The 16,080-nt window shown below is 40.1% G+C and overlaps 1 long non-coding RNA gene across 1 annotated transcript in view; it reads right to left on the bottom strand.

The window, feature by feature from the left end:
• The window catches only part of LOC143650890 (uncharacterized), a 148,267-nt gene that overhangs the window by 8,581 nt on the left and 123,606 nt on the right, over positions 1-16,080 (bottom strand). Inside the window, exon 13 of the long non-coding RNA XR_013159735.1 lies at positions 9,735-9,865. This is a non-coding gene — a long non-coding RNA (uncharacterized LOC143650890). The remainder of the gene's footprint in view (positions 1-9,734; positions 9,866-16,080) is intronic.

Genomic DNA, 16,080 nt, shown 5'->3' with positions numbered 1-16,080 from the left:
TATCTGGAGTTCTGCCAGGGATGCTGTGAAGGCCATTGGCCCGTGAATGAAGGTCTGGGCTGAGGGCTTTCTTCAAGAGAGTTGTACACTATGGGTCCTCTCCAGTGAGAAGAAATTAAGGGCAATTGTCAATTAGAGGCAATGAGTCCTCTGTAGCTGAGTTAAGTGCCAAGGGGAGCTCAGCTCACAAACTGCAGCCAATCACAGACTAGTCTGAAAATATTCTTCTATCCCTTGACAATTCAGAGGATATGAATCCAAGCTCTTGGACAGGAAAGCAGTGATGTTGCCAAGGTGTTTCTTCATTCTTGTTGAAGAGAAAATATTCTTCAGCTTGGAAAATTCTAGAAAATGTATGGCCCTGCTCACTGCCACATTTGAAAGCACCACTGATTTTTCTTTTCACCCTACCAATCGACATACATTGAAAGCCTCCAATTTGGAACTGCGTAAGACTGTGGGAAGAGTACGGGATTTGGGGCTAGATCACTGGGGCCTGGGTTTGATTCCAGTCTTTGCCATCTACTCTTCTGGAACCCTGGAAAAGTTCTCCAGTATCCTCAACTTGAACCTCAAATAAACAGGATAAAAATCCAAGCTTTAAGCATCTCAATCTTTTAGGAGGGAAATAGTAAAATTATCTGGCAGAGTAGATTTTCTGACACCACTGAATTCACAATGTATGGTGGTCTGCTTATCACATATAAGCTTCTAAACGGTTGCATATATCAAACTATGTACATAAGTGGATAGGTGTTGGTCTGGTTAGACTTACTCTGAGGACCCTGCCAACCTGGAAATAGATTTTCACATGATCTATGAAATGAAAGTGCAGATCAAGATTGCAACTTGAAAAAAACTTGAGAAACACACATTCACAAGCACAAATACACACAAAACAATTACTCTTTCAAGTCACTGTTGAGGCTATGTGGGGACAAAGTCCAGGGAAGAAGAGAGCCCAGGAGCAGATATTTAACTTCAAAGTAAGGACTGACTCCTTAGTAGAGGAGGATGTAAGGGTACAGGCTTGGGTAATTTTCTATGTACATGTGTGTGCTGATTTGAAAGGATTTATGTACCATAGAAAAGTCACACCTTAATCTTAGTCCAATCATATGGGAGCAACCATTTCTTTTACACCCTATTCAGCCCTCTATGTTGGAAGTTGATTAGATTGTCTCCACAGATATGTGACTCACCCACTTGTGGGTATTAACTCTTTTTTTCTGATTTATTTATTAATTAAAAAAATTAACAAATGAAATAAAAAATTAACATAGATAATCAGTAATTCACAATATCATCACTTAGTTGCATATTCATTTCTTAGAACATTTACATACATTCAAAAAAAGAAATAGAAAGACAATAGAAAAAGAAATAAAATGCAAACAGAAAAAAAAACAGATTATACCTACCATAACCCTTACCCCTCACTTTCACTGATCACTAGCACTTCAAACTAAATTTATTTTAACATTTGTTCCCCTCATTATTTATTTTTATTCCATATATTCTACTCATCTATTGACAAGGCAGATAAAAGGAGCATCAGACACAAGGTTTTCACAATCACACAGCCATATTGTGAAAGCTATATCATTATTCATTCATCTTCAAGAAACATGGCTACTGGAACACAGCTCTACATTTTCAGGCAGTTCCCTCCAACCTCTCCCTTACATCTTGAATAACAAGGTGATATCTACTCAATGCATAAGAATAACCTCCAGGATAACCTCTTAACTCTGTTTGGAATCTCTCAGCCATTAACACTTTGTCTCATTTCACTCTTCCCTTTTTGGTTGAGAAGGTTTTCTCAATCCCTTGATGCTCAGTTTCAGCTCATTCTAGGGTTTTTTCTCAATCCCTTGATGCTGAGTCTCAGCTCATTCTAGGATTTCTGTCTCATGTTGCCACGAAGGTCCATACCCCTGTGAGTCATGTCCCATATAGCCAGGGGGAGGGTGGTGAGATTGCTTGTTGTGTTTGCCAGAGAGAGGCCACCTCTGGGCAACAAAAGAGGCCTTCTTGGGGGTGACTCTTAGGCTTAAATTTTAAGTAGACATGACTTATCCTTTGTAGGATTAAGTTTCATGTGAACAGACTTCAAGTCTGGGGCTCAACCTATAGCGTTGGTTGCCCGCACTGCTTGTGAGAATATCAAGAATTCAACTTTGGGAAGTTGAATTTCTCCCTGTTCTCACCATTCCCCAAAGAGGACTTTGCAAATACTTTTCCTTTCACTGATCAAATCACTCTGGGATTCATTGAGGCATCATTCTGGGCAAACCAACAAAATCTCATGTCCTACCTGAGATTCCAAGTACTTATGGTGTTCAATTAAACTATCTACATAAGTTATATTAGGAAATGCACTAGTCAAAATATAAATTTTTGTACCAAATAAACATTTTTTGCTTTAGTCTCACACATAAGGTGACATTTTTAAATATTAATTACCATCTATTTTCAGCACCCTGCAGTAATGACATTCCTTTGTTCTTCCTCATGCAAAAACATTTTTAAAATTTGTACATTTAGTCTCTATTATTATACACTCTACGCATTCCTAGATTATACCATCTCAATCTTTAACATCTATCTTTCTTTCTGATTTCATTTATGCCCCCAGCCCTCCTTCATCTATCATTCTCACATGCAGCTTCATTCAGCGATTTAACAAAATTGTATTACAGTTAGGTAGTATTGTGCTGTTCATTTCTGAGTTTTTGTATTCAGTCCTGTTGCACAGTCTGTATCTCTTCATCTCTAATTACCCAATGTCTTACCTTATTTCTATTTCCTGATGGTTTCCATTACCAATGAAATATTCCAAGTATATTCACTAACGTCAGTTCATATCAGTGAGACCATACAGTATTTGTCCTTTTGTTTTTGGCTAGTCTCACTCAGCATAATGTTCCCAAGGTCCATCCATGTTGTTACATACTTCATAACTTTATTCTGTCTTACAGCTGAATAATATTCCATCGTATGTATATACCACAGTTTGCTTATCCACTTCTCTGTTGATGGACATTTTGGCTGTTTCCATCTCTTTGTAATTGCAAATAATGCTGCTATAAACACTGATGTGCAAATGTCCGTTTGTGTCTTTGCCTTTATGCCCTTTGAGTGGATACTTAGAAATGGTATTGCCGGGTCATATGACAATTCTATATTCAGCTTTTTGAGGAACCGCCAAACTGCCTTCCACAGTGGTTGCACCATTTGACATTCCCACTAACAGCGGATCAGTGTGCCTTTTTCTCCACATCTTCTCTAGCACTTGCCATTTTCTGTTTTGTTGATAATGGCCATTCTAGTGGGTGAGGGATGATATCTCACTGCAGTTTTGATTTGCATTTCTCTAATGGCCAGGAAAGTTAAGCATCTCTTCATGTGTTTTTTGGCCATTTGTACTTCCTCTTCTGAGGAGTGTCTATTCAAGTTTTTTCCTGTTTTGTAATTGGATTGGCTGTCTTTTTATTGTTGAGTTGAACAATCTCTTTATAAATTCTGGATACTAGGCCTTTATCTGATATGTCATTTCCAAATATTGTCTCCCATTGTGTAGTCTGTCTTTTTACTTTTTTGATGAAGTTTTTTGATGCACAAAAGCATTTAATTTTGAGGAGTTCCCATTTATTTATTTATTTCTTCAGTGCTCTTGCTTTGGGTTTAAGGTCTATAAAACTGCCTCCAACTATAAGATTTATAAGACATTTCCTTACATTTTCCTCTAACTGTTTCATGGTCTAAGACCTAATGTTTAGATCTTTGATCCACTTTGAGTTAACTTTTGTATGAAGTGCGAGGTATGGGTCCTCTTTCATTCTTTTTGCATATGGATATCCAGTTCTCTAGGCACCATTTATTGAAGAGACTGTTCTGTCCCAGTTGAGTTGGTTTGACTGCCTTATCAAAGAACAAATGTCCATAGATGAGAGGGTCTATATCTGAACACTCTATTTAATTCCATTGGTCAATATATCTGTCTCTATGCCGGTACCATGCTGTTTTGACCACTGTGGCTTCATAACATGCCTTAAAGTCAGGTAGCGTGAGACCTCCAGCTTCGTTTTTTTTTCTCAGGATACTTTTAGCAATTCGGGGCACCCTGCCCTTCCAGGCAAATTTGGTTATTGGTTTTCTATTTCTGAAAAGTAAGTTGCTGGGATTTTGATTGGTATTGCATTGAATCTGTAAATCAATTTAGGTAGAATTGTCATCTTAACCATATGTAGTCTTCCAATCCATGAACACAGTATGCCCTTCCATCTATTTAGGTCTTCTGTGATTTCTTATAACAGTGTCTTGTAGTTTTCTTTGTATAGGTCTTTTGTCTCTTTAGTTAAATTTATTCCTAAATATTTTATTCTTTTGGTTGCAATTGTAAATGGAATTCGTTTCTTGATTTCCCCCTCAGATTGTTCATTACTAGTGTATAGCAACACTACAGATTTTTGAGTGTTGATCTTGTAATCTGTGACTTTGTTGTACACGTTTATTAGCTCTATTGCTTTTGCTGTGGATTTTTCAGGGTTTTTGACATATACTATCATATCATCTGCAAACAGTGAGAGTTTTACTTCTTCCTTTCCAATTTTGATGCCTTGTATTTCTTTTTCTTGTCTAATTACTCTGGCTAGGACTTCCAACACAATGTTGAATAACAGTGGTGGTAGTGGAATACTTGTCTTGTTCCTGATCTTAGGGGGAAAGTTTTCAGTTTTTCCCCATTGAGGATGATATTAACTGTGGGTTTTTCATATATTCTCTTTTTCACTTTAAGGAAGTTCCCTTGTATTCCTATCATTTGAAGTGTTTTCAACAGGAAAGGATGTTGGATTTTATCAAATGCCTTCTCTGCATCAATGGAGATGATCATGTGAATTTTCTGCTTTGATTTGTTGATATGGTGTATTACATTAATTGATTTTCTTATGTTGAACCATCCTTGCATACCTGAGATGAATCCTACTTGGTGATGATGTATAATTCTTTTAATGTGTTGCTGGATTTGATTTGCTAGAATTTTGTTGAGGATTGTTGCATGTATATTCATTAGAGAGATTGGTCTTCAGTTTCCTTTTTTTGTAATATCTTTGTTTGGTTTTGGTATGAGGGTGATGTTGGCTTCATAGAATGAATTAGGTAGCTTTCCCTCCACTTCAATTTTTTTGGAGAGTTTGAGCAGGACTGGTACTAATTCTTTCTGGAATGTTTGGTAGAATTTACATGTGAAGCCATCTGGTCCTGGACTTTTCTTTTTGGGAAGCTTCTTAATGACTGATTCAATTTCTTTACTTGTGATTGGTTTGTTGAAGTCGTCTATTTCTTCTTGAGTCAAAGTTGGTTGTTCATGCCTTTCTAGGATGTTGTCTGTTTCATCTACATTGTTGTATTTATTAGCATAAAGTTGTTCATAGTATCCTGTTATTACCTTCCTTATTTCAGTGGGATCAGTGGTTATGTCTCCTCTTTAATTTCAGATCTTATTTATTTGCATCCTTTCTCTTCTTTTTTTGTTAATCTTGCTAAGTGTTCATCAATCTTATTGATTTTCTCATAGAACCAGTTTCTGGTTTTATTGATTTTCTTAATTGTTTTCATGTTCTCAATTTCTTTTATTTCTGCTCTAATCTTTGTTATTTCTTTCCTTTTGCTTGCTTTGGGGTTAGTTTGCTGTTCTTTCTCTACTTCTTCCAAGTGGACAGTTAATTTCTGAATTTTTTCCCTTTTTCCTTTTCTGATATATGCATTTAGGACAATAATTTCCTTCTTAGCACTGCCTTTACTGTATCCCATAAGTTTCGATATGTTGTGCTTTCATTTTCATTTGCATCGAGATATTTACTGATTTCTCTTGTAATTTCTTCCTTGACTCATTGTCTAGATGACCTGTCCATTGATGAGAGTGGGGAAATGAAGTCTCCAACTATTATGGTAGGTGTGTCTATTTCTCTTTTCAGTGTTTTCAGTTTTGACACATGTATTTTGGTGCATTCTGGTTAGGTGCATAAATATTTATGATTGTTATGTCTTCATGCTGAGTTGTTCCTTTTATTAGTACATGGTATCCTTCTTTGTCTCTTTTAACTGTTTTATATTTGAAGTCTAATTTGTTGGATATTAGTATAGCTGCAATATACTAACAACTCATTGTAGAAGACACAAACCATTGGCTGATTACAAATGGAATCAGCTGTGGATTCAGCTGACGTGAAAATGATCTAATCCTATGAAATGTCCTCATTGCAACAGACAGGCAAGTACTTGCCCAATCAGGCAAACAGGTACCACAACTTGGCCAAGTTGACACACGTCCCTAACCAGGACAGTCCAACCCCTGTCAACTTGGTAGCTATATATATGTATCACCTTAAACCATACTTAATTTCCTAATGAAAACAATAAAGCACACTATTTTTCTTTTACCTGACAATACTCAATTGTCCTGCATATACTGGAAACACATTAAATGTCTCCAGAATAGGGTGAAAATGCTTGGGCAACACTCATTCTTAAACTTGATATCTTACAACTTAATAGTACAACATGAACAAAACAGCATTACAGTCCTCATTTCTGTAACTGATCACGTGGTCAAAATTCATATTATCACTATCTTCTTCCATTATCCATTCCATGTTCCCTTTACCCTCAGCAAACACTTCAGCTGGCTGTGTATCTTTGCATGGTGGGTGACTCAAACCTTCATTCTGAAGTTTCAGAGCCATTAGTAGTCCTGCCTGGATTGTGTTGTGGCAGTTTTCCATTGATTATAATCACAGGGCATGGTAGTACTAAAAGATGCCCTAGGGGATCTCCTATATTCCAAGAAAACTCTTCTTTACCTCCATTATGTAGTTGCAGTCCTACATCCCCCTGATATTCAGGGGCAATTACCCCAGACAATAATGTAATCCCCTTCTTGGCTTGTTGATCCAGTGGGATAAGTAGCCCAAAGTGACCAGGTGGCAGTCTTAACTTCCAGTTCAGTGGAATAATTGTTGTTTCTCCTGATGGAAGCACTCCCCGTTTTGGAACTAAAACCAGCAGAGACCAGCAGAGCTCAGGATCACAGGGACAGGGGGCAAACATTTTCCTAGTGGATCACTAGGGGTAATAGTGAGTGGTAACACACCCATTTCCACACTTTGGTTCCTGGACCCATGGATCCTGGTTATGGGAGAAACAGCACCATACAGCAAACACTGATTCAGAGCATATACAGCTTCCTGGAGAACATTACCCCAGCCTTTCAAGGTATTGCTACCTGGTTGGCACCATAATTGAGTTTTCAAAAGGCCATTCCACCGTTCTACCAATTCAGCTGCTTCTGGATGATGGGGAACGTGGTAAGACCACAGAATTTCATGAGCATGTACCCATTCCTGCACTTCATTTGCTGTGAAGTGTGTTCCTTGATCAGGAGCAATGCTATGTGGAATAACATGATGATGGAAACAGCATTCTGTAAGCCCACGGATGTTAGTTTTGGCAGAAGCATTGCATGCAGGGAAAGCAAACCCATATCCAGAGTATATGTCTATTCCAGTTAGGACAAATCGCCGCCCCTTTCATGAAGGGAGTGGCCCAATGTAATCAACATTGTAGCTGGCTTGTCATCTCGGGGAATGGTGCCATATCGGGGGCTGAATGTGGGTCTCTGCTGCTGGCAGATTGGGCACTCAGCAGTGGCCATAGCCAAGTCAGCCTTGGTGAGTGGAAGTCCATGTTGCTGAGTCCATGCATAACCTCCATCCCTACCACCATGACCACTTTGTTCATGAGCCCATTTGGCAATGACAGGAGTTGCTGGGGAAAAAGGTGACTGGTATCCACAGAACAGGTCATCTTATCCACTTGATTATTAAAATCTTCCTCTACTGAAGTCACCCTCTGGGGTGCATTCACATGGGACACAAATATGTTCATGTTTTTAGCCCACTCAGAAACATCTATCCACATACTTCTTTCCCAGACCTCTTTGACACCAAATTTCCAACTATGGTCTTCCCAAGTCCCTGACCATCCAGCCAAACCATTAGCAACAGCTCATGAGTCAGTATACAAACACACCTCTGGCCAGTTTTTCTTCCAAGCAAAATGAACAACCAGGTGCACTGCTCGAAGTTCTGCCCACTGGGAGGATTTCCCCTCACCACTGTCCTTCAAGGACACCCTACAAAGGGGTTGTAATGCTGCAGCCATCCACTTTCGGGTTCTACCTGCATATCGTGCTGAACCATCTGTAAACCAGGCCCGAGTTTTCTCTTCCTCAGTCAATTCACTGTAAGGAACTCCCCAAGAGGCCATAGCTCTAGTCTATGAAAGAGAAGGTAATGTGTCAGGAGTGGAAACCATGAACATTTGTGCCACTTCTTCATGTAACATAGTTGTGCTTTCAGGACATGCTCTGGCTCTATCTTGTACGTACCATTTCCATTTTACAATAGAGTGCTTCTGTGCATGCCCAGCTTTATGGCTTGGTGTGTCAGACAACACCCAGCTCACTTAGGCAACTCAGGTCTCATGGTAACTTGGTGGTCCATGGTTAAGCGTTCAGTCTCTACCAAGGCCCAGAAGCAGGCCAAAAGATTTTTCTCAAAAAGAGAGTAGTTATGTGCAGCAGATACTAAGGCTTTGTTCTAAAATCCTAATGGTCTGCATTGTGATTCTCCTATGGGAGCCTGCCAAAGACTTCAGACAGCATCTCTATTTGCCACTGACACTTCCAGCACCATTAGACCTGCTGGATCATACAGCTCAAGTGGCAAAGCAGCTTGTACAGCAGCCTTGACCTGTCGCAGAGCTTCCTCTTGTTCAGGTCCCTACTCAAAATTAACAGCTTTTCTGGCCACTCGATAAATGGGCCAGAGTAACACACCCAAATGAGGAATATGTTGTCGCCCAAATCCAAAAAGACCAACTAGGCATTGTGCCTCTTTTTTGGTCATAGGAGGGGCCAGATGCAGCAACTTATCCTTCACCTAGAAGGGATATCTCAACATGCCCCACACCACTGGACACCTAGAAATTTCACTGAGGTCATTGGAGGCAGGCACCCTATTTTCCCAGAAGGGAGGAAGCCTATGGGTGAAGTTGGAGCAAGGACTGATTCTAGTTGCCTTCACCAAAATTCTGACCTCCTTCTCATGGCCATGGAACCCCTGACAATTGAGAAGATTTACTGAGGAGAAGAAACTGTTCTTAGCTTCAGGTCTTGTACATTAAGGTACTAGTCAGTTGGTGGCTAATAATACCTCAGACTCACCACACTGAGGAGCTTACAGTGAAAGCAATACCTCGTGACAGCACACACTACAGTGAAGGCACACACTGCCTCCCTCACCAATGCTACCTGGATGCCAACACCAACCCCCAACTGCTGAGACCTTCAGCATCCACTCAGTTCTCCAACAATCTGCTTTCCTATAATACAGATCTAATCACTACACTCTCTCACTTAAAATGGTTCCAAGATTTCTGTTTTCAGCATAAGGACCAGTTATGGCTTGCACCTCTGGCTTCTACCAGCATCAAGCTCTCAGCAGCTATCTCTTTCCCTCCTTTTTTAAGGTACATTGAGCTCCCTCTTTGGCACTTTTCTCCAGATGTACTTCAAAGTTATCTCCTAGACAGACCTCTCAGCCATCAGCCCATTCAAAGAATTTTAATACCAGAATATTGGGGTACAAAGCTCTAGTCACTCCACTTACCACAATTCTACACAAACCCATTCTCATTGAGACATCCTGGAAATTGGTTTCACATTTGACTTCAGGCCTGTCTCCTCAGAGTACTTTGCCAGATGCAGATAGTAGTCACTCCTCATGTAACTCCTTAGGACCTGGAGGGACATTGAAATTGGTATATTTAGCAAGATTTTGGGTGATTCTGAACAAGGCTCTTTTGAGGAACCAGAAACCATAATAAAGAGCTTATTATGTGAGATGAGCCCAACCCAATTTACATTCAGTTGGGAGGTGGAATCTCATGCCTAGCACAGAGCAGACACTGAGGATGTCAAGATCTCCACCACACTCCAGCTCCCACACCCATGGCATCCCCTCTCCCAGCTTATCTGAAGTAGGCAGGCCCTGACTGTCACTGAGGGAGGTCTCCCAGGCTGCTCTCCACAGACACTCTTGCATCTGATAATGTGGTAAGAGAGCATATTGGCATATTTATATGCAAGCAGTTGGGTGGAGCACTTAAGTGTCCATCCATCCAGGATTAGGGGACCCTCCCTCAAGGAGGGGTCAAGCAGGGCTTGGTATGGGTGAAAAATATTCTGAGGATCTGGTTGGTGGAGAAAAGAGTTATCTTGATTTAGTCAGGTCTGATGGTCGAGGCCCTATGTTAATAGACATGATCCAATTTGTGCCTTTGTAATCCTCACTTGACCCTTCAATAACAATTAATCCCATCCTTGGGAAGCCAAAGATCTGAACGGAGAAGTGTGGAGTATCCATTTTCTCCTACAAGCTGCACTTAACTCGGGAGCACACAAGTTTAACCCTCTCATCACAGAACATAGTTTTCAGCTCTGTGCAGTGTAAATGATGGAAAACTTTTCATTTCAGTTTCAGGCTTCTGTTCCTTGTGCCCTCATAAAATCTCTAACCTACTCTAGCACTGAAAATGCCCCTTCATGTCTCCAAAGATGGGCCATTTGTAGAGACCTTGAAGGCAGACCTACCCTGACCTTCTGTAAATGATGTAGGAAAAATTGTGAAAAGTCCTAAGCCAAGTCATATTGTATACAAAAAATGAAGGAGCTGGAGAGAAAGAACTCTTGGAGAAAATAATCACCCTGGGGACCAGAAAGAAGCAAGAAACACCAAGACTAGGAGGGAAAACTTTATGGACTGTAGCAGCCTCTGAGCTTCTGTGGACTCTTTCCTGTGGGTTTTATTCCGTAGGAAAAAAAAGTGAATGATTGTCCCTTAACACAGGATTCTTCCTAGGTGTATGGAACAAACTAATTTCGTTTTTTTTGTATGGGATTTTTTGCAGATCTAATTATCCTGAAGGATAGAGGGAAATAATTGTTTCCTTTGATTGTATCTTATTAATCAGTGGTTCATGTGCTTTTGCATGCACCACAGCCCCCTGATAAATTTGTTAAAACCTATATTATTTTCCTCTCCACTCCTCAACCCCACCAAGTTTCTGACTCAGTACTTAAGGACAGAGTCCTAGAATCAAAATTTTAAATTAATTAATACATATATTTATATCACTCTTAAATACATCACAGGTTGATAATCAGTGTTATAGAGCACTGCTTGGAAATTTTATCCTTACTTATCTCCTTGATGCCTTTATTGCCTACTCCACTGAAACTGTTGTCAATAATTTCACTAACAATCCAGGCTTCTAAGTCCACAGAATGATTTCACTGCATATTTTACAGATTCTTCTTCATTTTTTCAGCTTTGGGACCCAATACTCTACGGGTCTCTGCAATTTTATCAGTAGGAGACTTGACTACTGTTGAGTTTTAACTTTTCAAGGGTATATATATGAGACACTGATAGAGACCGATACTCCCTCTGGGACAGAGGACAGATATGCTGGTTTGAATCTGTTGTGGACCCCGGAAAAGCCATGTTTTTAATCCTCATTCTCAATATTGCTAAGTGGAATCTTTTTTATTGTTTCTATGGAGATATAAACCACACAATTGTGGGTGGAAAATTTTGTTTAGATGGTTTCCGTGGAGAAGTGTCTCCACCCATTCAAGGTATGATTGCTTACTGGATCCCTTTGAGAGGGAACCAATAGAGTAACCAGTACCAACAGAGTCCACACAGACGGAGACCTTTTGAGATGAAGAAGGAAAATATCCCAGGGGAGCTTCGTGAAGCAAGAAACCAGTAGGAAAAGCTAATAGATGTCACCATATGCAGTCCCAGCTGAGAGAGAAACCCTGAACTATACTGGCCTTTCTTGAGTGAAGGTAACCTCTTCTTGGTGTCTTAATTTGGACATTTTCATGGACTTAGAACTGCACACTTGCAACTTCTTAAATTCCCCTTTCTCAAAGCTGTTCTGTTTCTGGTTTATCACATTCTGACAGCTTTCATACTAGAATAGAAGGTGTGTATATTATCCAGTATAATAAACATAATGACTTTCTCTGATCCAATTTTAGCTAGGTTTACCTTCAGCCCATTAAAAAACATCAGGTGCCCCTTTTATCTACCTTGTCAAAAGATGAGTAGAACACATGGAATAAAAATCAATAATAGGGGGAAAAATGTTAAAATAAATTTAGTTTGAAATACTAGTGATCAATGAAAGGGATGGGTAAGGGGTATGGTATATATAACCTTTTTTCTGCTTTCATTTCATTTCTTTTTCTGCTGTCTTTTTATTTCTTTTTCTGAATTGATTCAAATGTTCTAAGAAATGATCATGATGATGAATATGCAACTATGTGATGATACTGTGAATTACTGATTATATATGTAGAGTGGAATGATCATATGTCAAGAAAGTTTGTGTTTCCTTCTTGTCATACTTTTAAAAAAAATTAAATTAATTAAAAAATAAAAATAAAATAAAATAAAAAATCCAGAACTAAAAAAAAGATCAACCTGTCCTAAACTTGATATTCTTTAATTGTGATGCAAACCCACCCTATGCATAAAGTCCACTTAGGCTCACATACATGGATTAGGACACATGGGGAACTGAGGCTAACACACAGCTTATGCTGCTGCTTGGCAATGAGTAATAAAGTGCTTTTTCTCTGACCCAAGATTATTGTGTCTTATGCCAGCATCCATGAAACAGTGTCAGATTATATATTTAGCTTGTACAAAGTAAAGTCTCAGATTCTTCATGGTTCTAAACAAGTATACTCCTCAATTTTTCATCAAACATTTAAAAGGGTTTAGTCCCCAGATACTAGTATTTCATTATCTTTCTCTGATAAAATGAGCCAGGGCTTCTGGTTGATTCCAGGTGTGGTACACAGAAAGTACAAAATGAAACTGAAACCACTTATGTAGGACAGCAAGAATATACTCAAAGACTAATGAGATGCTTAATAAGGAACCAGTGTTTAACATAATGGTGCTCAGCTGGCCATATATGGAACATTTTGAGCCTCTAAAAATAAAATTTTGGGGTCACAACTGATAAAATAAAAATGAATCCATGAGTCTAAAGAGTTACAATAATAGGTAGGGAGAGGTCCCAAGAGAATAAAGTTAAAAAAGAATGATAATAATCCAAATGACAGATGGTAGCAAAAAGGCAACTGTGAAAATAGGCCTGAACAAAGGAGTGAAATAATAGAATGTGAACACACACTAGAGACCAATGAGCTAAAGGCCCAGTTGTAACCAGCAAATCAGGGCCTAAGGGATGGTTTTGATGGTGGACATCATCATGTAGATATTCCTTTTCTCTTTCTGGCACATTGGAGTAGACAGAGGGGGATGCCTGAGATCTCTAAACTGTAACCCAGCTGCCTGTGTTGGTGTAGCCTCCATCTTCTGCCCCCGTGAACATGAAGTCCTAGTGATTAACCTTCATTTAGACCCAGTGATCCAGCTTTTCAACTTTTGAGTCTTGTGTTTCACTAAAGAGAGCTGCCCCCTACCCCGTCCTCAGTGAACTAACACTTACCCCAAACAGGCCCGCCTGACATGCGCAGTAGTAGCTTAGACTTTGACCGACAGGTCTCCTAGGCCTCATCGTGGTGTTCCACGTGATGATACCACTTGCCTTTATAGTGTGTGTAATGTCATATTTCTTACCTTTAAAACATTAAAATGTTAAGAAATGGTGTAATTTCTTAACCCGTTAATTTCTTAGCATTCACCTGTGATGAAGCAGCTGATCAATCACACATGCTCAATCATTAGATAGATCACATCTAATTGTATCATCTGCAGCAACTGTGCTCATGATCTGAAACTCAGACCATCTTTTTGGCTAATAAAATTATCAGAATTACTGCAGTTCAGAGAGAGAGATTTTGGGTCCCTGGGCTGGCTGTCTCCTGCTAGGCGCCTAGTAATCAACTCTTTTTCTCTTTGAAATGCCGTTGTCTCAGAAATCTGTTACTGAGCATGATGGGCAGAAGACTCCATGGCCTTTGCCCAGTAACACAAGACAAAATCTGTCTTTAATTTGTTTATTTATTATAAATAAAACAACCCTTTGTGAAACCGGGGGTGGAGGTGGGACCTGGGGTTTGTGGGTGTTGACTCAAAACAGACACTATCTCTATGGAGCCAGGAGATGTTCAGAGTTCTCTTGACATCCTTAGGCCTCCAATGTTCCACTGCAGAGATCAGCACATGCCAAGTTAAAAGAACCACAACAGACAAACAGGCATACAAACATGTATGCACACACACCCAAATCGTGAAGCCGTTGTTAAAAAAAAAATAACCCAAAGTGACCGACCAGCCACAGCCAGCAATCTCAGCTTTCCAGAAAGAAAAGTGCACTGCCAACTGAGGAAATCTTCCATTTCAGGCAGGAAAATCACCAACTTTAGTGATCGCATGAAATGCAAATCGACATTAAATAGTGGATGTGGAAGCCAGGGCCTTGTCAGAAGTATGAATGAAAGCAAAGTAAAACAGGTATAGGCTGTTTGAGTATCAGGCAGTTGTTGTCTGTCTGTCTGTATGCCTGCCACAGAAATCCCGAGTGAGCCAGGGCCTGGCATGAAGGGATTGTGAATACTTTCTTCACCAAAAGGGGAAGAGACAAATGTGAAAGTGCCACTGGCTGAGCGTTTTCAAACAGAGTCAAGAGATTATCCTGGAGATTACTCTTATGCAGCATACAGATATCCCATTTTAGTTTATGAGATATCAGTGTGGCTAGAGAGAAACCCCTGAAAATGTAGAGCTGAGTTCCAGTAGCCTTGTTTCTCAAAGATGATTGTGTAATGATACAGCTTTTACAATGTGACTGTGTGTTCATGAAAACCTTGTGTCTGATGCTCTTTTATCTAGGGTATGGGCCAGATGAGTAAAAAGTACGGATAAAGAATTGAATAGTGGGGGGGGGTGGCAAAGGTTAAAAGTATATCAGGTAGATGGAAAGACTAGCGCTCAATGAGAGAGAGGGTAGGGCATGGTATGTATGAGCTTTTTATTTTTGATTTCTCTATCTGGAGTGATGCAAATGTTCAAAAATGATCAGGGTGATGAGTCCACAACAATGTGATGATGTTTCGAGAATGGACTCACAAATTTTTTACAGAAATGTCTGTATGTTAAGTTTTATCCATAGAAATATTTCTAAAAAATGCCTCCCACTGAAGGCATCCAGGCTCATCTTCCATGAATCCAAACTGCACAGTGAAGTGCGTGGCTCATGGAGGAGGTGAAGGAGCAGTGGTGGAAGGGTGGGAGCGATTGGAAGAAGTCTGCCAGGCTGCGGGGAGGGGGGAGGTGGCGTGTGTGTGAGCATGTGTGTGTGTGTGTGTCAGGGTGGGGGGGATTGTGGGAAAAGGTGGTGGGAGGCATGCAGGGGGAGCCCCAGGAGGGGAGGCCACCAGGCATACGAGAGGGGCCCCCATTGGGTCAGCCTGGTGTGAGGTGGCACGACCATCACACCCGGGACACGGGGGACTCTTCAATTGCTCCTGCTAGATGAGAGGAGGCAGAGCCAAGAAGAATGCCCAGAGGAAGAAGCACGGTTTCCTCGGGCCCGATGCTTATCATGTCCCACCGGGAACCCTGAACCAAAGAAACCAGAGGCAGCGCCAGGAACATCCGATCAGGGATCGTCTCTGCTCCCTTCTTCAGATGTAAGAAACACACAGGAACATACTCAGATCAAAATGAAAGATAATAAAAAGAAGACAACCAAGAAAATGGTCCAAATGAATGAAATGGAATATAAGTACATAATAAAAACAAATGAAGTTAAGCCAAGATATTTTATTAATTCATTAGTTTATTTATTTTACTTTAAAGCTTTAACACATAAAAGTAATTAACCCAGTTGGCCAAACTGATGAGGGGGAAAGAATGAGAGAGAGAGAAAGAGAGGCAAGGAGGGAGGGATGGAGAAGGAGGGAGA

The sequence above is a fragment of the Tamandua tetradactyla genome, chromosome 11, assembly GCF_023851605.1.
Source record: "Tamandua tetradactyla isolate mTamTet1 chromosome 11, mTamTet1.pri, whole genome shotgun sequence".
NCBI classification, from domain to species: domain Eukaryota; kingdom Metazoa; phylum Chordata; class Mammalia; order Pilosa; family Myrmecophagidae; genus Tamandua; species Tamandua tetradactyla.
Note: the sequence above shows the minus strand (reverse complement) of the source record. Positions and strands in the feature narration are given on the sequence as shown.